Genomic DNA, 20,869 nt, shown 5'->3' with positions numbered 1-20,869 from the left:
TCATGATAAAGACGCTGACATCCACTAAATTTTCTTCCTTAAAACATGTTTATCAGTCTGCGACCAAATAGCTTCCTACTTTAAGAGACATAATCCATGGGTTTTTATATTTGGTATTCCTCGATGGAATTGATCTATATTCCTGGTTAGAAGTCCCCATCACCTTTAGAACATTGCATGTTTGTGTCATACACTGCTGGAATCATTACTAGGCTGGTTGTTGACAAGCCTTACATGCCCTAACGCTTGTCAAAAGGTTACACCTCCTGCACCAGATGGTTTTCGTTGAAAAAGGAAACTTACCAAAAAACAAATGTTGCACAAACGAAAGTGTTTGTTTTATATCCGCGCACTTCTTTATTGCCCAGCAATGACTTCCGGTGCGAATGTTCGGCCTATTTCGAGTTTCCACAGCTTTCCTACATGTATATGAGGGTTTATGTTGGACAAGCTACAGTAGTGAGTGTCCTGTATTGTTCACTGTATTGTTTTTACGTTGTAGTAAGGAGGCACTAGAACAATTGTTATGCTGGACCTCTCTGTTTTTGTTGCTTGACGATTTAGCTCAGACCTGCATTTATTGACCCCATTAACATGCCTGTGTTAAGTATGTGGACTCCGAGTTAACAGAAAGGTCGACACAGAAACTAATAGGGTGAATCCTCTGTATGATTGTTACCAGATAGTCCTGTAGAGCTTCTCGGGCAGACTGGTCCCTACAAAGCCCCGAGCGGGTTTGGTTGCTCAGGCTCGCGAATAGAAAAAGCCTTAGTCTCTGAATATATATATATAATTGTGAGTAACAACCAAATCATTGTAACTGAAAAGCACTACAGAGAAGGCTTGGTAGTAGGCAAAATGTTGTGGTTCAGGGACGGTGAGATAGACTAGCTCGCTGACTTCGTTAACATGTCATCTTATCCCACTTACGTACATCGATGCTCATACTGTGATCACTGGATTGTGTGATCAAGAGCTGATTATTTACAGACCGCCGAGATATAGACGGTAAACAACAGCCAACCAAACAAAACGAAACTTAATCAGGCACCATACAACCCATTAATAGCGAATATTCAGTTTTGTTCTCAGAAAGTCGGCATATTTTATTATAATCTCATATAATCACATTATATATTCCACTATAACATGTCACCTAACACACACACCAGTTCTGTAACATGTCACCTAACCTACACCCCTTCTGAAACATGTCACCTAACACACAACCCTTCTGTATCACGTCACCTAACACACAACCCTTATGTAACATGTCACCTAACACACATCCCTTCTGTAACATTCACCTAACACACAACCCTTCCGAAACATGTCACCTAAAACACACCCCTTATGTAACATGTCACCTAATACACAACCTTTCTGTAAAATGTCACCTAACACATATCCCTTCTATAATATGTCACCTAATACACACCCCATCTGTAACATCTTACCTTTTACACACCCATCTGTAACATCTGTAATCTAATACCCTTCCTTTCTGTTACATTTCACCTAACAGGCATCCCGTCTGTAACATCTCACCTAATGCACATTACCTCTGGAGCATGTCACCTAAATACACACCTTTCCGCATCTTTTTAACATCTCGAATGCACATATACATTTATAGGTCCACGAGCTTCAGGTGTCAGTTCATCTCAATGCGTCGTGCAGAGTTGCGCCCCTTATTCGCCATACCCGTTTTTGTGGCTTTCAAGGAAGAAACGATCGCTTATGGATGAGATCAGCAACATTTTGGGAGTTTCTGTCACATCAAAATGACACGCCGACATAAAACTGAGACAATAATCACAGCTGTGTCAGTCATAAATCATTCCCTCACTCACACAATCGATACGCTCCGCCTACAAACTACCATCTTCAACGACTATCCTTTCGTGTTCCAAGTCGTATCCAGTCCAGCAAACATTAGTTTCATTAAAAGCTGTAAAACCAAGATTTATAACATAGAGCGATATTTAAGGAACGGTTGAATAGTTTTGTGGTTAAAGCCATTGAATGGCACGCCGAAGGTCCGGTTCGATTCCCCGCATGGGTACAGTCTGTGGAACGTATTTCTAATGATCAGCGCCATGGTATTGCTGGAATATCGCTATAAGCAGTGCATATCAAAATGTTGGCATTTTAGCAAGAGACTTCATAGTATGCTACTGAGTCGGCCTGGCGGTATTCCTGATCTTAATTTGCCATATATATCCCGTAATGAGACAATAATCAGCGCTATTTGACACCAGGTCACGTTATGGAATTGCCAAATGGCCACAGAGTTGACTTGATCCACCGTCGAAGTGACCAACACAAGGCCATTATTCTTCAATCAGAAAGGCGAATTGGGATTTAATGTCAATGGAAATTTCATTACCAATTTCAAGTTTATATTTCAATATCATTATCGATCATACCATCAAATATTGAGCAAATATCAATCGATCATTACCTAAACTGAATCTCTGGTCTGTAATAAAGTTCAATCAAATTCAGGATTTCTGGAATATTTGGCAGTGCAACGCGAGTAATAGGAACGTCTGAGTTATTTTCGATTCAATGGGGAGCGGCTGGATGACTCATGGTAGTCAAGTACAGGGAATCATCCCACAAAAAGCTTCGATTTGTCTGATTGAGCGAAGAAAGACCATTCAAGGCTTTTGACTCGTTTTTACGATAACTGACCAATTTTGAAAATGAAATACTTGAATTCTGAGATTCAATCCTCTGGCGTCTCAAATCTCTGTAGTTGCTGATTTTCCACATTTTCCTTTCAATGGCACCACTTGATATTTCAATCTGTAATTTCATCCCGGGATGCCGTCGTTTATTCTTTATTCTGGTTCCTTTGCCATAACAGTTGGCCATAATGTATGCGGAGCCATACGAGAGATGATCACGCAAGGTTCCAGAAGTTGGGACTCTGTGCCCTTCAATGTTGACACCCCGCACTACTGGCCACGGAATTGTTAATATTTAGACAACAAAAATGCCGACTGACAAATGTACAATTTGCTGAATCAAGTCTTTTCACGATTGAAGTGTTGAAATATGAAAATTCATTAAATAGAACTGCTACTGGTTGCGTTATTTCGATGAAACGTGTTCAGGAAGTTCAACAATTAACATAAGGTATATCACGAATTCAGAGGATATTGTGACACCAACATCATTACATTATTGGCTGAGCGTTCTTGTTTAAACATATTCCCTCGTCAGATCGGTGACACGGGTTCGACTCCTAACACGGCTGCAGTACGTTAAGCCACTTTATGGTGCAGCTACGCCAGGCTATAGGTTAAATAACCACACATTCATGAATATTCATTAGCTCATAAAAGAGACTCACCCTTTTCTGGCGATGGTTACCTAGTGCTATCGCTGTCTCGGTGAGGCATGTTACTATCATTCCCACCTATATGTTGTCTTTGATAGAAATTCTATTAACTTTCCTTGAGTAAATGGATTTGATCTAACAAGACTTGTACTCGTAAAGCGAGTTCCCGGAGAATTGTGAATACAGTTAACTAGAGCTATGCCGACCCAGCTGATTTTAGTTCGTTATGAGAGTAGTTCGTCATACATTTCGACCCAAACTTGTCGCAAATGTCCCGAACAAGTTCATGTTTTACTTGTCAGTCCGTTACAAGACTGCAGGTTATGAACGTAGTTTAGTGTTGTCGAGTTATGAAGGCAGCATTGTGAGTGAGTGAGTGAGTGAGTGAGTGAGTGAGTGTAACTTAAACATACTAATCATGTTGGCTGGAGAAGTATGAACGTCGAGTACTCACTAACTTCCCGACAGGCGTGTGTACCTAGAACTCAAGCCATTGTCCAAGAGCGATCGTCGTGGTCGCTCTCGGGTGGTAGTTTAGGATGGTGGACAAGAGTCACGGTAGACAAAATTCAGTGGTAGACATGTGACAGAACGCACATCAGGACTGAATGGCCAATGATCCCGATGTGGAGACCCGCTCTGTCACTTACACACATTCAGAAGTCCGACGGCGATTCTTCATCGTCGACGTAGTCGTAGGTGGGGCGACGGCCTTGGCCGACACCCCGACTAGACGCACAATCCGTCCACTTCTGTCGATGATCTAGTCTCCATGGTTGGTCTTGCTGGTTGGTCTCGCTGGATGGTCCCGCCGGTTGGTCTGTCGACTGACCATATCAGTAGGTTTTTATACACAGGGCCATTACGTCACATTGTGCAAGATCACTGGCCCATGCACATGTACATACGTAAGATTCGCCGACGTAGGGAGGTGTTAATTGACATGTATTGATAGCGTTTGAGAATTAAGGGTCCTGCCCGGAGGGGGGTTTATGATAAGAGGGGATACACCGAATGTTTGCTGAATACATTACATAGACAAAGGGGATAGAATTTCGGTGCAATTTGGACTTATATTGAAACAAATAGATTGTTTGAATAAATGAAGTTTTAAGGAAACTTATTGAAATGCTTTAGTCTATGACAACACCCCTGAACGTCGTGGAGCTTTTGTCCTCAAAAGCACCTTTTGAAAATAATGACAATATTGGATGTACAAGTATACGGTAAACTGCATGAAACGTTGACGCGTTGACAATATCTGGTAGAGGCATTGATCATAAGTCACATAATCGTAATGGCATTAGATAAGATATACAGGAACGTCAAAGTAATATATGAATCGAATTGTCAACATTAGTCAGGCGAAACATAACAATAACAATACCGGACGTTTATACACAAAATACAGGTCAGCGGAGATTCCAGCCGTTAACAAAAACACAGGTGAGCGGCTATCCAGCTCGTACAAATAAAACATTGGACGTTTCCACCGAGCGGCAAAATCCTGCTCACGGTCGACCATACAGTCGGAATACCAGACTGATAAGTACACGTATGACTTACAGGAACAAAAACAGAATGTGCGTAATGCGTCGTCGTTTGCATTTGAATGTAATATTTTCATGACAACAGTAAGATCTTTGAAATTGGGAGTCTTATATTGGTGAGCCTAGACTCGACAAGGCTAGCAGATGTAGATGTGATCTGCACTAAAAGTAGAATTGGCATGAGAAAAAAAATAAACCTAACCAACTTCAAAAGTCTAAACCGAAAGTTGATGACAAATTAATTCAAGTGAAATTGGCTCAAAGATATTTTAGCGAATTGTATATTGTGTGCCAGTTACCATAGAAAGTATTATGCACATGGATACTAAATTTTCGCCGGTATCATAACTAAGCACAAAAACACGTTGGCAAAACGAAGTAGGATGTAGACTGGATAAACAGTCTCCATCAAATATGCTTGGAGAGACATAGCTTATTATACTTCAACGACTGCTTTTACCACATAAAAAGATTTAGACGTTTTCACGAAGAATAATTACAGTATTGCATAGCTCGTTATAAGCTATTGTCTATAGTAATAGTTATAGAGGTACAAATTGATAGAAAAATCCTTGAAACCGGGAGTCTGATTTGAGTGGGACGACTCGGGACCCGCACATAGCGTTGATCTGCATTAAATGTGTAAATGCAAGAATATGTATAGTAGAGTAAGTGCCTAACCGACTTCAAAAACTTCACCTAATAGAGATGCACGTCTCATAACATCAGGTACAGATTGCAATACGTACTCAGTGGATGAAAAATATGACATATATAAACACATGTAAAACAATGGTTGGATAAGATTGACATACCTGAGATGTACAAGAACGTCCGAGAGAAATGTATACACAGTAAAACTTTGAGATAGTTCGAACAAACGTCCACATGTATTGTCACATACACAGAGTAGGGAGTAGTAGTTGCTGACTTGATCTTGACGCATGACGTTGACGGTTGTTGTACTGACAAATGGACTTTGCTGGGTCTTGTTGTTTTCGATGATTTAGTGGAAGTGCTGAGGTTTGCCGGCTATGAGCTGCTGTTTCGCTGATGACCGTCGGGTCGGCTGTCTGTCTAAGGTCTTCGTTCTTCCGCCAACATGGCGCCCGACGTTGACCCTGCTCTTGTCAACCACCATTTCTAAACCACCAGTTGCTTTGCTGCGAGTTAGGGTAGGGGAATCGTGCGTGAGTCACAGCAAACTCACGCTACCCGGATATTTCTCCACCATCTGTCCAAGAGCGATCGTCGTGGTCGCTCTCGGGTGGTAGTTTAGGATGGTGGACAAGAGTCACGGTAGACAAAATTCAGTGGTAGACATGTGACAGAACGCACATCAGGACTGAATGGCCAATGATCCCGATGTGGAGACCCGCTCTGTCACTTACACACATTCAGAAGTCCGACGGCGATTCTTCATCGTCGACGTAGTCGTAGGTGGGGCGACGGCCTTGGCCGACACCCCGACTAGACGCACAATCCGTCCACTTCTGTCGATGATCTAGTCTCCATGGTTGGTCTTGCTGGTTGGTCTCGCTGGATGGTCCCGCCGGTTGGTCTGTCGACTGACCATATCAGTAGGTTTTTATACACAGGGCCATTACGTCACATTGTGCAAGATCACTGGCCCATGCACATGTACATACGTAAGATTCGCCGACGTAGGGAGGTGTTAATTGACATGTATTGATAGCGTTTGAGAATTAAGGGTCCTGCCCGGAGGGGGGTTTATGATAAGAGGGGATACACCGAATGTTTGCTGAATACATTACATAGACAAAGGGGATAGAATTTCGGTGCAATTTGGACTTATATTGAAACAAATAGATTGTTTGAATAAATGAAGTTTTAAGGAAACTTATTGAAATGCTTTAGTCTATGACACCATGATAAAACTATACGGCGTTATACGCCGACATACATTAATTTTGTTTAATGAGTCTGGAACAAAAAGTATGGAAACAATGTTTCAGCAACAGTATAGAAGTTTGTGATTTTGTGTAAGAACTGTCAGGCATTTTCGGACTAGAAATGCAGGCCAGCAATGTAGGTAGTCCTAATTAACTTTATGATCTTGTGTCGACCATTTACGTGCGATGAACGTGGGATAAACAAACACTTACTTGTGAGCATCTCCCGGTTATTGTTATCAAGTCTGAGAGGGGATTATTAAAACATGCTTTGTTGTCTCAGAATTCCGTCTGTCCTCCTTGGATTTGCTAATAGAAACTTATGCGTCACAATTTAGTTTTACAACACTGTCCATTATACTGTTTCGTAGAGTCTAACTTTGACTGGTTTGCCAAACATTACTGACTTTTAAATCAATTACATTTCCTCGTTACTTTACGTAAAAAACGCATGCTGTTCAGACAATCATAGTGGCGCTTTTATAATTAAATCTTCGTCGTGTCCATGGTAACAGAAGTAGTCTGTTTATGGCAACTGGCCACTTGTTATTCATTTTTAAAAACTAATTGTTTAACAAATAAGACAAATGAAACACACACCAAAACGGAACTACAAAATCAACGCTACAAAATTTCTCGACAGTCGTAATTACTGTTGGGGGAATTCCCTTAATGCTTACCGGTCGTTCGTCACGCCTTAAGCCCGGGTTTGATTCCCCGTAAGGGTACAATGTGTGACGCCAATTTCTGGTGTCCCCGAGATATTGCTGGAATATTGAAAAAATGCGGTGTAAAACCCAACTCACTCACACACTCACTCTTTTTCCTGTTTACTTGCACCGCCATACCCAGGCTATTTCAGTTATATTCGTGTCTGATAAATATCAACACGATGGACGTTATTTTTGGGATGACATTCAGTAAAAATTCTAGTTCTTTTCTCATGTCGAGTCCGATCAAAGATGCGGAGTAAGGCACCCATGCAACAGCACACAACGGCGATCTTACCTTTCAGGAACTGTTGATTCTCACTAGACTTTACTAGTTGAGTATCCTACTGAGAAAGTGTTATCTTAAATATAAAATATGTTGAACCCATTAAGTAGCCTTTTGTATGTATAATTTGGGAATGCTGTATTCTATTAAGAATCGTCAAAATCTTGAAGTTGAGAAGAATACACGTGCAGGGTCCTCCAGTGTATTTTGTGGCTCACATGAGTTTTAAAACTTACATAAGTCATTTCTAGGTGGGTCTGCCTGTCCTCATGGAACCGGTTGTAGAATTCCTGCGTACTAGTTACAGCGTCACGCCGATGACCTGCATTTCCACATGGTTACAATGTCCGTGAGGCCCAGTTCTGGAATATTGCTAGATGCGGCGCAAAACCATACTCACTCACTCCGGTTCATTGGTGTCTGACAGTTGTTGTTCGTCTCGCTTCTTGTCTTCATTGACAGGTTTTATGAACCTTGTGTTGATGCTACTCTCCGTTGACTGGTGATGTGTTTCTGACTTTGCGAGTGAAAAAAACACAGAAATAAACCCACGTCGAAGTGTGTACTCCTTCACCTGCAATGTCGATAAATCTCATCGTTTTTGCGATTTGGATTATGCCATTGTTTTCATTGCATTTTGAGTATAACACTTGTTTACGAATCCAATCATAATAATATGGGATTATATATTTGTATTGGTTCATCGAGGTATTGAAGTATGAATTTGGCGGTTCATACAGTTTGCATATAGTTGTTTTCAATTCATTCTCCAGAAATAAGATATGAACCTTAACTGATAGCGTATCCTTGAACAGACCCGTGAAGATCTGAATAAGAATTGGTCTTGAGCCCGTAAAAGTCGACTGACCGGATCGGGTGGTCAGGCTCGCCATCGTATCCCAGTTGAGTAGATCGATGCTCACGAAAATGATCACTGGATTGTTGAATCTCAGTTATTCAATCAATATTCAACAAACACACCCAATAGCTCCGGAAAAAGAGCCACCTTATGAGTCAACTAATAAGCGACAATTTGTAGACATCCGGGAGGACCCAAAATTTATCAACAGATTTTGTTCGAACAGCGAGCGACACCACACCATTGTACGTCATAGAACAAAGGTTCACAGAGTCCTCGTTAAGTCGAGGACATGCTGACAGAGGACACACCCTTTCTACATGCCAATTAAAGACACTCCTGCACCCTATCCTTCCTTCCATAATATGTCACATTTCTTACATTTCCTGTGAAATATGACGCGCAAGATTGTTGCCAAGGATCAGATAGACAACATACATATTCAAAACACACGGGCATTTAATTTGAATTCATGAGGAGGAATAAATCCTTGAGAATGTATTTTATACTGCTGTATTCAGATTTGTTGGTTGTATTTTGAGGGGATGCGAGAAAAATGAACGTTCTGATAATGAAGTTACCGGTGCAATTGTTTCGGACTGCGAGTTTTTTTTCCGTTATTTTTCTTAGCACATTTCCTACAGAATGAATAATTTTGCAATAGGTTATTGGTGATTCTTAATATAAGCGATGTATACAAATAGCAACTTCTTTACAGCCATATATAATTCTATCATAGACATGCCAGTTATTGTTGAACCACTGTAAGCACCCTGTAAACCGATCCTGGTGGTCTCTCAAACAAAATTACAGGTGTGTAAATGTCTCATGTGTATATTCATTTCACCTCAGTACATTAGATCCAAGAAAAGCCCTGCTGGCTGAACGTGGAGAGACATACAACACTATTGACTACATGCACGTATACTCACAGTCCCATGGGCAAAACCATTGCGTGATGACTCCATGCATGTTCCTGTTTCAGTGACATCTCCTTGCAATGACGTGAATTACTACTTGTCAGATGTACAGATGTGGCAATGTTAATCAAACCTGTTCCGTTTGCATCAAACACAGTTCTTGAGGTTACGGATGTCCAGTTATATGTGCAAATCTTTGGAATAGTATATTTTGCGTCAGAGCTAACAGTAATCGGGACTCTGGAACATCTAACAGTTTGATGCCATGTCTTTAAGTACAGTAAATTTCTCCGACCCGGTGTTGTTGTAAGGTTGATGAGAGAATTGGGTCTGGTACATTTCTGGTTATTTTCTAAATTCTAAATTAAATGCTTTTTTCATACTGTTGACTTGGACTCTTTTAATCACGATTGCTTGAACCATTTAAAACCAACTGGTGCAGAAAAACATGCAAACTCTTGTTTAGATATTTGGACTAATTGTTAAGAAAATATAATCGCTTTTCTTAGGAGCGATATATAATAGCTAACGAAAGCGGCAACGCAGCTTCTTCTATAAAGGAGCCCCGTGTATCGTGACATTTCTTGCTGGTTCAGATACAAAATGTATTGAATACATTACCGTCATTCAAACGTCATATGCCATTTTATTTAGTAGAATATTTATCGAATGATTACTCAGATTCTATTAATTTTATATCAGTGGCCTTTAAGCACGAAAAATGTCTATCATCAGCCCTCTGGATTGGTAGATATTATAAGACATCACAGGGGATTACTGATGCACGCGTTTACTTTAAGTTACTAGTCTTATCTGACCATTCTACCACAACCAGGAACCATCCAAACATAAAAAAGCAGAAACTTATTTACATTATTTATTTCCACTCTTCTGACAACTACTGACATAGAAAGGGTATTCCGTGCACTAAACAATCAAAATTTTCCACAACTGGTGGATCTCCGCATGACTCATGCTCTAATTTAATAGGACGTAACTAAAATATTTGCTAATGATAAAATAACGTAATAAATCACTGAGCGAATTTTCTCTAAATTCCTCCGGTACGTCGCTTGAATGATTCACGTGCATAATTCAACTAACGGTATTTAACGCATGGAAGAGTACACAAGTTATCATAACGATACGAGGGTTAACCAGCGATGGTATTTTACGATATTCCTCAATGAGGAATATTTGGATGCCAAAACTGCCCATGACTAAAGCGGATGAAACATAAATTTGGTAACCCGTTTGTCCGTTCCAGTCTATTAGGCGCTTTGCTAAAAGCAAATTAGATATCTAGATACGGAAATCCATAATTAAACCATAATTTTAGTCAAATTCGCTTAGTTAATCATTTTGATATTTATCAGGTCGTAGCGCCAAGGAACATTTTCATTTTTTCTGCTTTGATTTTTTTTCTGGAATTCTATCGTGGCCGTTTGTTTAAGTTTAGGATTTATAGCAACACTTTTTAGATTATTATTCATCACCCATAGAAACGCATTTCAGAAATAACATCCCGTCAAAGTGAAATCCCATATAACAAATATGTGTCGAAAGTATATTTTTATTGCCTTGGCTTTCTGTTTGTTTTTCTGTGTTATTTATTGGCTTCCAGCCACGCGCTCTCTATCAGTGTTCTGGTATTCGTCAAAGTTTGGAAACCAGTATATCCCTTGACATTTATTGGTGTAGTTTATAGTTCTGTCTGGTGATAAATCTTTGGAGATTAATCAGCACAAATTACAAAAGCCACGGCTATGATATTTATATACCTACATTAGTCATGGAGTCGAACTTAAATTGATGAATATCAAGAAAGACAAATTCACGGAGAGGGCAAAAATGGTGAATATATCTTGGAGAAGTTGAAATGTATTGTTAGAGGGTGGTTGAATGCCTGGTTGACTAAGGCGTTCAAAACATGGTTGAATACTGATGTAGCAGCTACGGACCATATACTAGTTTTACCATGTCGTTGGTCACAAAGCAACAAGTTGAGCAAGCTCGTGTATACTACCTAATACACATTTTTTAAATAATGCTGGGGACACCTAAGAATACGATTCATGTCAGGATGTTTACAAGTGTTTGGGAAAGTTAGAGCCGGGTTTTAACAAACCTGACACCTCGTCATTATCTGACAGTGACTCATTCAGCAACATGCTCATGATTCGCGTTGAATGTTCATGATTCGCGTTGAATGTTCATTAAAGTCTTTAGGAAGAAACATAATATGTTGGATAATTCATCAATTTATATACAAGGTTTTACGTCCACTTCGTCACAAGGGATAATTACGAACTATGAAGGATCGATTTAGTATTAATAGTTCTCATTTAATTATTGCATTTTCGAAGAATTAGATTTGTTAAATGATGTGTAAATAGATACATATTTTATTATCGGAAGTTTAGATTCGTAACTGAGTTTGTTAGTGGTTGTATCCGCGAAGGTTGAAGCATCGTAAAATTATTGTCCTCCTGGGAGGGTGTACGTCCCAAAACTTTCAAAGGTAGATTTAAACTTACCAGATTTTTTAAACGTAACATTTTTGTTCTTTTAGTGTTGGCCTTAATGTGTCCTACCATCGCCAGCTGCTGAAGGGATGGTGTAAATCCAACTAGGGTCCATCTAGGCAGCAAAGGTACTGTAAGTCCCCATGGTCCCTAGTGTGGTGATCTACCTTCAGTTGGTAGCGATCTGTAGCCTGTTTTCATATTGTATCGTCTTCTAGACTACATTACTACTTTTAAACTATACATACGTGTAACAGTCTTAGACAGGGTCTTCATAATATGCATATATATTCTTTTTTGTCATGTATATTCTCGTCACGATATGGCTGCAATATTGCAGTCACTCACTGTAACAGTCTAGTTAATTTTACTGCCCTTTGTCGAAAATTCATTACCTTGTTTCCATCGTTATATGGCTGTAATATTGGCGATGCGATGTACAACTTTACATCACTCACACATTTACTTCCACTTATAATAACATATTTCCTGTTTGTGTTACATATTTCATAAACAATAAACGGCTGTTCGCGATGAGACGCACATTTGTCTGATGAGAAAGATGATGTCAGCGTCCTGACATGGTGCCGTGTGTCTGTGTGTCTTATTGCTTCCAGAACTACATCAGCCATGAGTGTAAATCGTTTTATTCTGAGGTTGACACTTCAAGATTTTAATGTTTTTGTGACATCTTTGATATATTTCGTGAGAAATTGAAAAACGTGATTCATTTTCATAATGTCGTCTGCCAGTAGACAGACTGATCGTCTTGGTTATGTGTCAATACAACAATCTAATGAGTGCAGCATCATAAATTATGTGTTTGTTACCTAAACTTTATATACGTTTTGATTACGGGAAAAAACTGCTACACATTCCCTCCGATGTGTTGAACATCCAAGTAGGAAGGAACACGTTATTTAAAACCCGTGTCTATTTTTCTGATCTGATTATTTTCTATCGCCTTTATGTATTCGTTTTGTCGGGTAAACGTTCCAACTTTTTTTTGTATTTGTGCAAATCCAACTTTGCAAGGATACAGTTATGCAATTATGCAATATTATACAAGGATGCGGTTATGCAATGATGCAGTTATGCAAGGATGCAATTATACGTGGATGAAGGTTTCAGAAAATAGCCTAAATCTGTCAATGTGACTTTAAATTAAATTCACTCCAAAATAATACCGTATAATATTATATGCTGATTTACAAATGTAATATCTCGATGAAGATGTTAAACCTCGCCTCCTCATCTTGTCTTCCTAACCTCACCTCTTCAGCTGAAGTCAACTGAACTCATCTGAACTCAACACGACTCAACTCATCTCAACTCAACTCACTCTACTCCACCTTGTCTCACTTCCCCACTCCCCATACTACTCACACCACTTCAGATCATCCCATACCACCTCACACCACTTCAAATCATCCCATACCATCTAACACCACTTCAAATCATCCGATACCACCTCACATTCAGCAGTTCACTAACATACCCAGATCACGAGATGTATGCAGATAAACCAAAAAAATACCAAGTACAATGTATTCAGACAAACTCATTTAATGAAGCACGAACCGATCAACAATTGGTTCCGAGTGCTTCATACAGGTCAGTCCGATATCCCCATTGAAGAAAAGTCCGGACTTGAACGGAGAAAATATTCTATTTCTCTGGTGAAATTACAGAAGCTGGTATGAAAAATTTTGATTATTTAATGGCATACGCATAATGTCATTGAGCAAGCGCTTGACACCGCCTTGATTCCGTTTTGTGGCGCATTCTGCAGACAGCGTTGTCATGGTGATTCAACTACGAAATGCAGTGTCGAATGATAATGGTGAATCTTGACTCTATCTATTGATAATGCGTTAACACGACATAGTCCATTTAACTGATGAAATGTTTTTTTTTTGTATATTTATATGTGCAGCATTTGTATAATGCCGAGAAGTAAGAATATTAAGATCTACTTTGTGCATCCTGCCATTTATAATTTCATATATATTTTAACTAATTCAAGTAAAGTGCATACAGAAAGATTATCTATCTATTACGCTTCCACAAGCAGCCAGAAACACATTTTGAAAATTTCTATTGATCAGTTGTTATTCAAAGTATTGACACTATAGGCCTGTTGTCTCGCGATTACGGAATAAATAATAAAATATATTGACTGTTGAAGTTAAGAACTTGTTCAATTTTCAGAAGAATACGAGATACTGCAAAGTTTACGAAATATTACATAAAAATCTTATGAAATAGTGATAAAGCTCATTTTGAACGAGGTGTAGTCTTGTAGTTATAGTTTGATTCATTAACGCAACGCACTTCCAGCATCATGACGATACTTCGTAAAAAGTTGAGCTTGGAGCTTTCAATCCAGTGATTAACATTATGAACACCGATCTACGCATGTGGGATGCGATGATATGTATCAGCCAAGTCAGCGAGCCTGACAGCACCACTCCTGCATCAGCGCGGATTCTTGAAGACCAGTTCTAAACTTGATCGTCTCGGCAGACGCTACAGAGTATCAACCATATTTATATCTTAACATGAAATGAGAAGTGACTCACATTTAGCTTACTAATAAACAACGAAGACACAATAAAAAAAATATTACAATTTCATAAAGCATCATTTTGAAAAAACACATACGGGAGCAAACTCTGGAAAAAATAAGGGTAGGCAACTTAAACGATAATGTGATATTTACGTATTGCGTTTGCTCTTAGAATGGAGACATTTCTTTCTTTGAAACTTGTTTGATGTTTCGATATTTACTTCATTCAGATACAGATTAACACCCTGAATATGACATCATTATGCCCATCAATACCAGGGAGATGTGTGTATGTGTGTGTATGTGTGTGTGGGTGCGTATGCGTGTGTGTGCGCGCGCGCGCGTGTGTGTTACGAGAAGGTTTCTCCACTGTGATTCGCGTATTTCTCGCTGACCAACATGTGCACAAAGTCGAACCATTGAAATCGCTTCACTGACATAATTTAATATACCTGAAACTTTCAATGATATGGTTAAAATCGCCATCACACAGCAGAGTGTTATAACGCGAGAGGAAATGAATGCGATCAGAAAATTATAAAGTAATTGGATTCCACTTTAAATAGTTATGTTTTAATTGACAGTCAGTTTGTACTCAAAGTGATTATGTTGCTTTGACGTTTGCTTACTCGGATAAGTTGCACAGCGAAACTTCTTCAGTGTGATCATTATGAAGGACTTATGTAGCACTGAAAATAGTTATACAAACAGTAGGTGTTCCATCTGCATTGCTCTATAATTGAATCTGATATTTTGCAAATTAACTCTCTTTTTAACAAATGTGACAGTCTTTTCTTGCACAATACAATAGAATGATAATGATATTCGAAGATCCGTATTTTAACTGAAGGGGTCGTTGTTGGCACGAGGACTACAGATGTGTTCGCCATGTTTCTGCATACAGAAATGTACCCCAGGGCCTAGATTGTCGAAGCTCTTTTACCCGTAAGATGCCATACATTAACATCAACTTACGAATATCTTAGCTCGAAGAAAGCGTCGAAAATCTAGGCCCAGGGCACTACAGATACGCACCCTAAACAAAGTCAAAATATATCAGACAGTTTATTTATTTGAGTCATATCGGCATTGTGGCCTATAATACAGTTACACGGATATTTAACCGATGTAAGGTGGTCAGCTGGGTGCAGATCGTGTTTGGAATATATTATGCAAAAATACGGCAGTAAAATATATTACTTGGCTGTTTCTTCATTTGAGGATTGATTCTAGGGCTAATGGACCTCTATACACTTTTCAAAGTTGTAGGAAACACTTTTCACGCCAAGATTCGTAATATTTACATTTGAAAAAGACATGATTCTCATCTTCAACTTCTTACACACTGTACACACATACTGTTACATACTGTCCGTTATGGGGACATCTTTCTTACATCTAAATTTGTTTATCTTCATATTGTTGTGGGAAATTCGGAATTTGCAGTATGTACGTATTAGATATTTGTTTCTCAGTTCAGTGATACACGGTTCCAAGTGAAGGTCATATTTGAATTGTGAATAGTGTTTCAGAAATGTTGAGCTGCAAACATCATTATGCTAAGTCTGGTAGGCTATATCTTTGATGCTTTGTTCGAAGGTTAGGATGAATAGTTGTACATTGCCAACGCCTTGGTTGGCGTGAAACCCGTTTCTGAATAAAATAACATCAACGTACCCTGTAATCTAAACGGGGCACGAGTCCATATTCCACAATCCAAAACCGAAACCTTAAATGTATTGGTGCCTGTTCAGCTGATTGCGACGTGTGTTATGCATAGCGAAACATTCGTTACCGTCTGTTCTCGTCTCTTACATAACGCATTCAAATCAGATACGTCAACAGTATGACAGTTCTGGCCAAGAAAAAGGTACAGGGCAGAATGGACTCGTCGTAGAATACAGTACTGCATTCTAGTTCGGGCAAGCGTACGTTCCTGTATTCTGATTTTGGTTGAGGTACGTTTCTGTATATAGTAACGTACCTCAGGTACACATCTGTAGTGCCCGCGCCGATAACGACGTGTATTTAACATGGATTCTGAATGCATATAATTTTGATAGTTACAAACTAACCCATATGAACTGAAAACGAGACCCGGGTAGACCAAAAGTTCAGAGTATCTGAGGAAGTCTAGACTTGCTTCATTTGAGGTTTTAGCAGTAGGGAAAATAACTCTGATCAGTGACTGTGAGAGACTATATTTAACCCTGTGCCAACGTTTCTCAATACGTTCACGGAATGACGTTAAACAACGGTAAAAAGCAGTGTGTCTATGTCTACATGGAGCGTATAATAGGGACATGGGTAGCCACGGCGTCTAAGGTGGCAGAATTCCTTGTGCATAGTACCGTCCCTTAGACATGTCTGGGCTGACGACAGGGGGTTCGAATCCAGGTTTACCTGGTTTTTAGGTTAGTCAGCTCTATCAGGTATTCGTGGGCGTCACCGACGTGGGAAACGTCTAGTACCTGCATCACGCTGGGCTGTCCACCAGTTAAAGCTAACGTTCTGTGATATATAATGTTCAACGCGGTGTTATTCGAGGAGATTCGGGTTAGAATTGGTGTTCAGTAACCTGTGCTTGTTGTAAGAGGCTACTGACGGGATCGGGTGGTGAGGCTCACCCGACGGGTTGACGACCCGTGAAGAATCGGGTTAGAATTTGTCTGTTGTAACCCATGGTTGTCGTAAGATTCGACTAATGTGATCGAGTGGTTTGACTCGATGAGCCGTTTGACACATGTCATCGTATACCAATTGCGTAGATCGATGCTCATGTCATTAATCACTGGATTGTCTTGTCCAAACTGGATTAGTTACAAACTGCTGTCATATAGCTGGAATAGAGCTGGGTGCGGCATTAAACAAGAAAACAACAAAACAGAGCGGCACCAGACTAATCTCACAACTAATGCACCCGAAATATCACTTGAATAATTCTACACACTCCAGACCCTTCACGTTTTACGATGAATTTTTGAAAACCTACAGATTTCAAAACTTGATCGTCAAAACTGCTCAGATAACAACACATATGTAAACAATCTTCATCCGTGCAGTGAACCTATTGATAATGAAATCAACAATCTGGTAACTTATTTAGTGGTTTTTCTTTAACCAACTGGTACGCAGAATTCATGCAAATCAAAACCAGTGGTGCAACTGAGAAACACGCGAACGTTTTCCTATATTTTTTTCTTTCGTGTTGTTAAGCAATCCTGCAAATCATTCCTGAGCGTTATTTATTGATTGTCAGTGTGGGAAAACTTCTCCTCATCCCGAGTTTTCCCTGTTCACCAAAGTGACTAATTCCTACGCTAGGGTAGGATGAGTTGTCTCCCCTGATTCAAAGATACATTTAACTGGACGAGTAGTATTAAATGTATTAGAACAGAAAATATTGTCAGCTAGATACTGACCATTACAACGCTTGTTCCCGAATCGAATACTGGTCCCAAGTTATAAATCCTTCCTTCGAAAGATTTATATTAAATATTATATTATATTTATTTATATTCTATTTTATTTACCACGATCATTTCGGTAAGTTGTCTCGGAACATGGTATCACGAGTTACTTCCCTTTCATTGCAGTCTGGAAGGACCACAGTTGACATGGCGTGATGGATTAAATTGAATTTATAACCGCTTTCAGCAATATTGTGTCACATTATGCGGTGTCCACACAACACTTGGGGGACCGATTACACTGAAGTATGTCAGTGACACTATCCAGTTTGGTTGACCTCAAGGACACTGTTATGGAACTGACTGGAAGTACAGTTGCTCCATTCTCACGTTTTAACTCTTTAGTATCAGGGAACCGTGAACTCGCGTTAATCCATTCAGAAGGAAATATTAGCGGACAGGTTGTAGAGTGTTAAATTCCAAGAGTGTTAAATTCCAAGCCTGACGGACTGAAAAAAATATATTAGTCCGAATACAAAAGCAGCGCAATGCGCAGTACTAACAGGACATGCACCGAGTTTAGGTAAACTGAAAGCACACGTACCGTGACTGGTTATTGTGACATGAATTGTCCAATCGTAAGTAGTTTAACATCATTAATACTTATTACAATACCTTAAACACCTCAAACTGATTAGAAAATCAGTCATATATAATGAAAGACTTAAAGTTAGGAGTAAAAAGGCATATATACCAAACCACCGAACAGGCGACTTTTGAAATCTGACCTAACGAAATGAAAATAGACAGTTCCTGGCGGTGGGATAGGCGAGAAGTTTAAAAGGCGCAATGTTTTATCAAATATGTTTTTAGAAGACGATTTCAAAGTACAGGTGTGAAGTTAAAGGCGAAATCAGGTCGGTGAGAATGATATAAAATCAATAAACTGTGACTGCACTCAGACTGTGGATGCGTGCGCAGTGGAGGCTGTTGAAAAATTGGAACATAAAGCTTATGCCTCCAGTGAGGCTAGCACGGGTCCAAATTTTCTACCCGGACATCAAATTGATAAGAAAGGGCAATACGCAATTAGGCTTTGAGACTACAAGTTCGAGCTTTTCACAAGTAAAAACATCATACTGGTTCCGGTCTATTGCACAACTTAGTGCAATAACCAGTCCAGACTAATATACTGGATGGATAAATATTGAATATTGTAATCTGTAATCTTGTATTGTAAATTAAAATATTGTAATCTGGCACATGTAAGCACTTGTATACAGGTATATTGCAAGACGATGCTCCTTTTAAACCTTGCACACACGTCGTGTGCACAACGTGTTGTGTTGTATGGCGAGTTCTGACAACCGGAAACCTGGAAATCGTGGAAATCTCAAAACGTGGTTCTTTCGCAAGTTTGTTGGTCTGGTACGATATTGATATTATATCAATCGCATTGTGCGTTTCAGAACTACACTGAATGATACATAGCAGGTGTAACCAGTGAACCAGATACACTGTGAATTATTTTACGACCTCATCAAACAGTGACAGTCTGTGACGTCATGCTGCCTAAATCTCGCCATAAAATATAGAAATACGGTGTTATTAAAGTTTAAAATTAAAATCCATTGGTAAATACCATTTTCTTGTGACACAAAAAATTTGAATTCAGTGTAACCAGAATTGTTTGTAATGTGTTTTTTCTTTCACACGAGAAAATTCGGATGGACTGAACAGTAAGACATTGTTATTGTACGTTATTGTATCTTAGCCATTTATTATGTTCAAAAGAAGTGATTGGAATTATGTCTTAAGCTTCAAAGACAGTAGAACGTTTTAATCATGAAGGAATAAAATATTACATTGTTTAATCAAACTATTACATGATCGTAGCGGGTCTATGTATTGAGACGGGTGCACCGAGTCCAACTCATTACCCACCTATCCCAGGTATCCGAGTTACCAGCTGCGAAAATACGTTGAACCATACATACAAATAGAGCGGTTTGTTCGAATACTTTGTTGTTCCAAATGACGAATTTACAAAGCAGCCTACTAACTAGGACGACTTTTTGGTCCCAGGTGATTAGGGCAGGTGGGATAACCTTGAGGTTGAATCGTTCGCTCATCACGCCGAAGACCCGGGTCCGACTGCCCATATGGGAACAATGTGTAAAGAAGAGAAGTGGGGGCACACACTTTTAATGTCTGTATGTGCGTGTGCAGTTGACAAAACACAATCATAACAAACCAATAATTTCATAATTAATTTGTTTCAGGCCCCGGAACAGAAGATAGTTAATTTATACTAATTCAAAATCTCCAAATATATATGCCCCTTCCATCAAAAATGGCAGGTTGCAGACAGCTTTTTTATTATAGAGCTCCATGTCGGAAAGGTAAAGTATACTATGGTTTCATCTGATAAATACTGGCTGAAAATACACGTGATACAGGCAAAAGAACTCCGGGATAATAAGTCATAGATTTGGGGATACTCTTAATAATAAAATCTTTTAGTTATCAGACTCGGTGGGAATTGTGGCAGATAATTGAGGTTTTTGTTTTTCGCAAGGGACAATTTTATCATCATTTTATTTATTAATTATTACTGCAGGATATTTATATAGGGCTCGTTAGCAGAATAAATGTACAAATGCTCAAGGTGTTGGTATTGTTCCTCCTCGATCACTGGATGTCAGTCTCGACGCAACATCATATTATCTCAACTCACTGTGGATCATACAACTCTTGCTGAGATGAAGCGCATGGAGT

Source organism: Haliotis asinina, chromosome 1 (genome assembly GCF_037392515.1).
Source record: "Haliotis asinina isolate JCU_RB_2024 chromosome 1, JCU_Hal_asi_v2, whole genome shotgun sequence".
NCBI lineage: Eukaryota > Metazoa > Mollusca > Gastropoda > Lepetellida > Haliotidae > Haliotis > Haliotis asinina.
Note: the sequence above shows the minus strand (reverse complement) of the source record.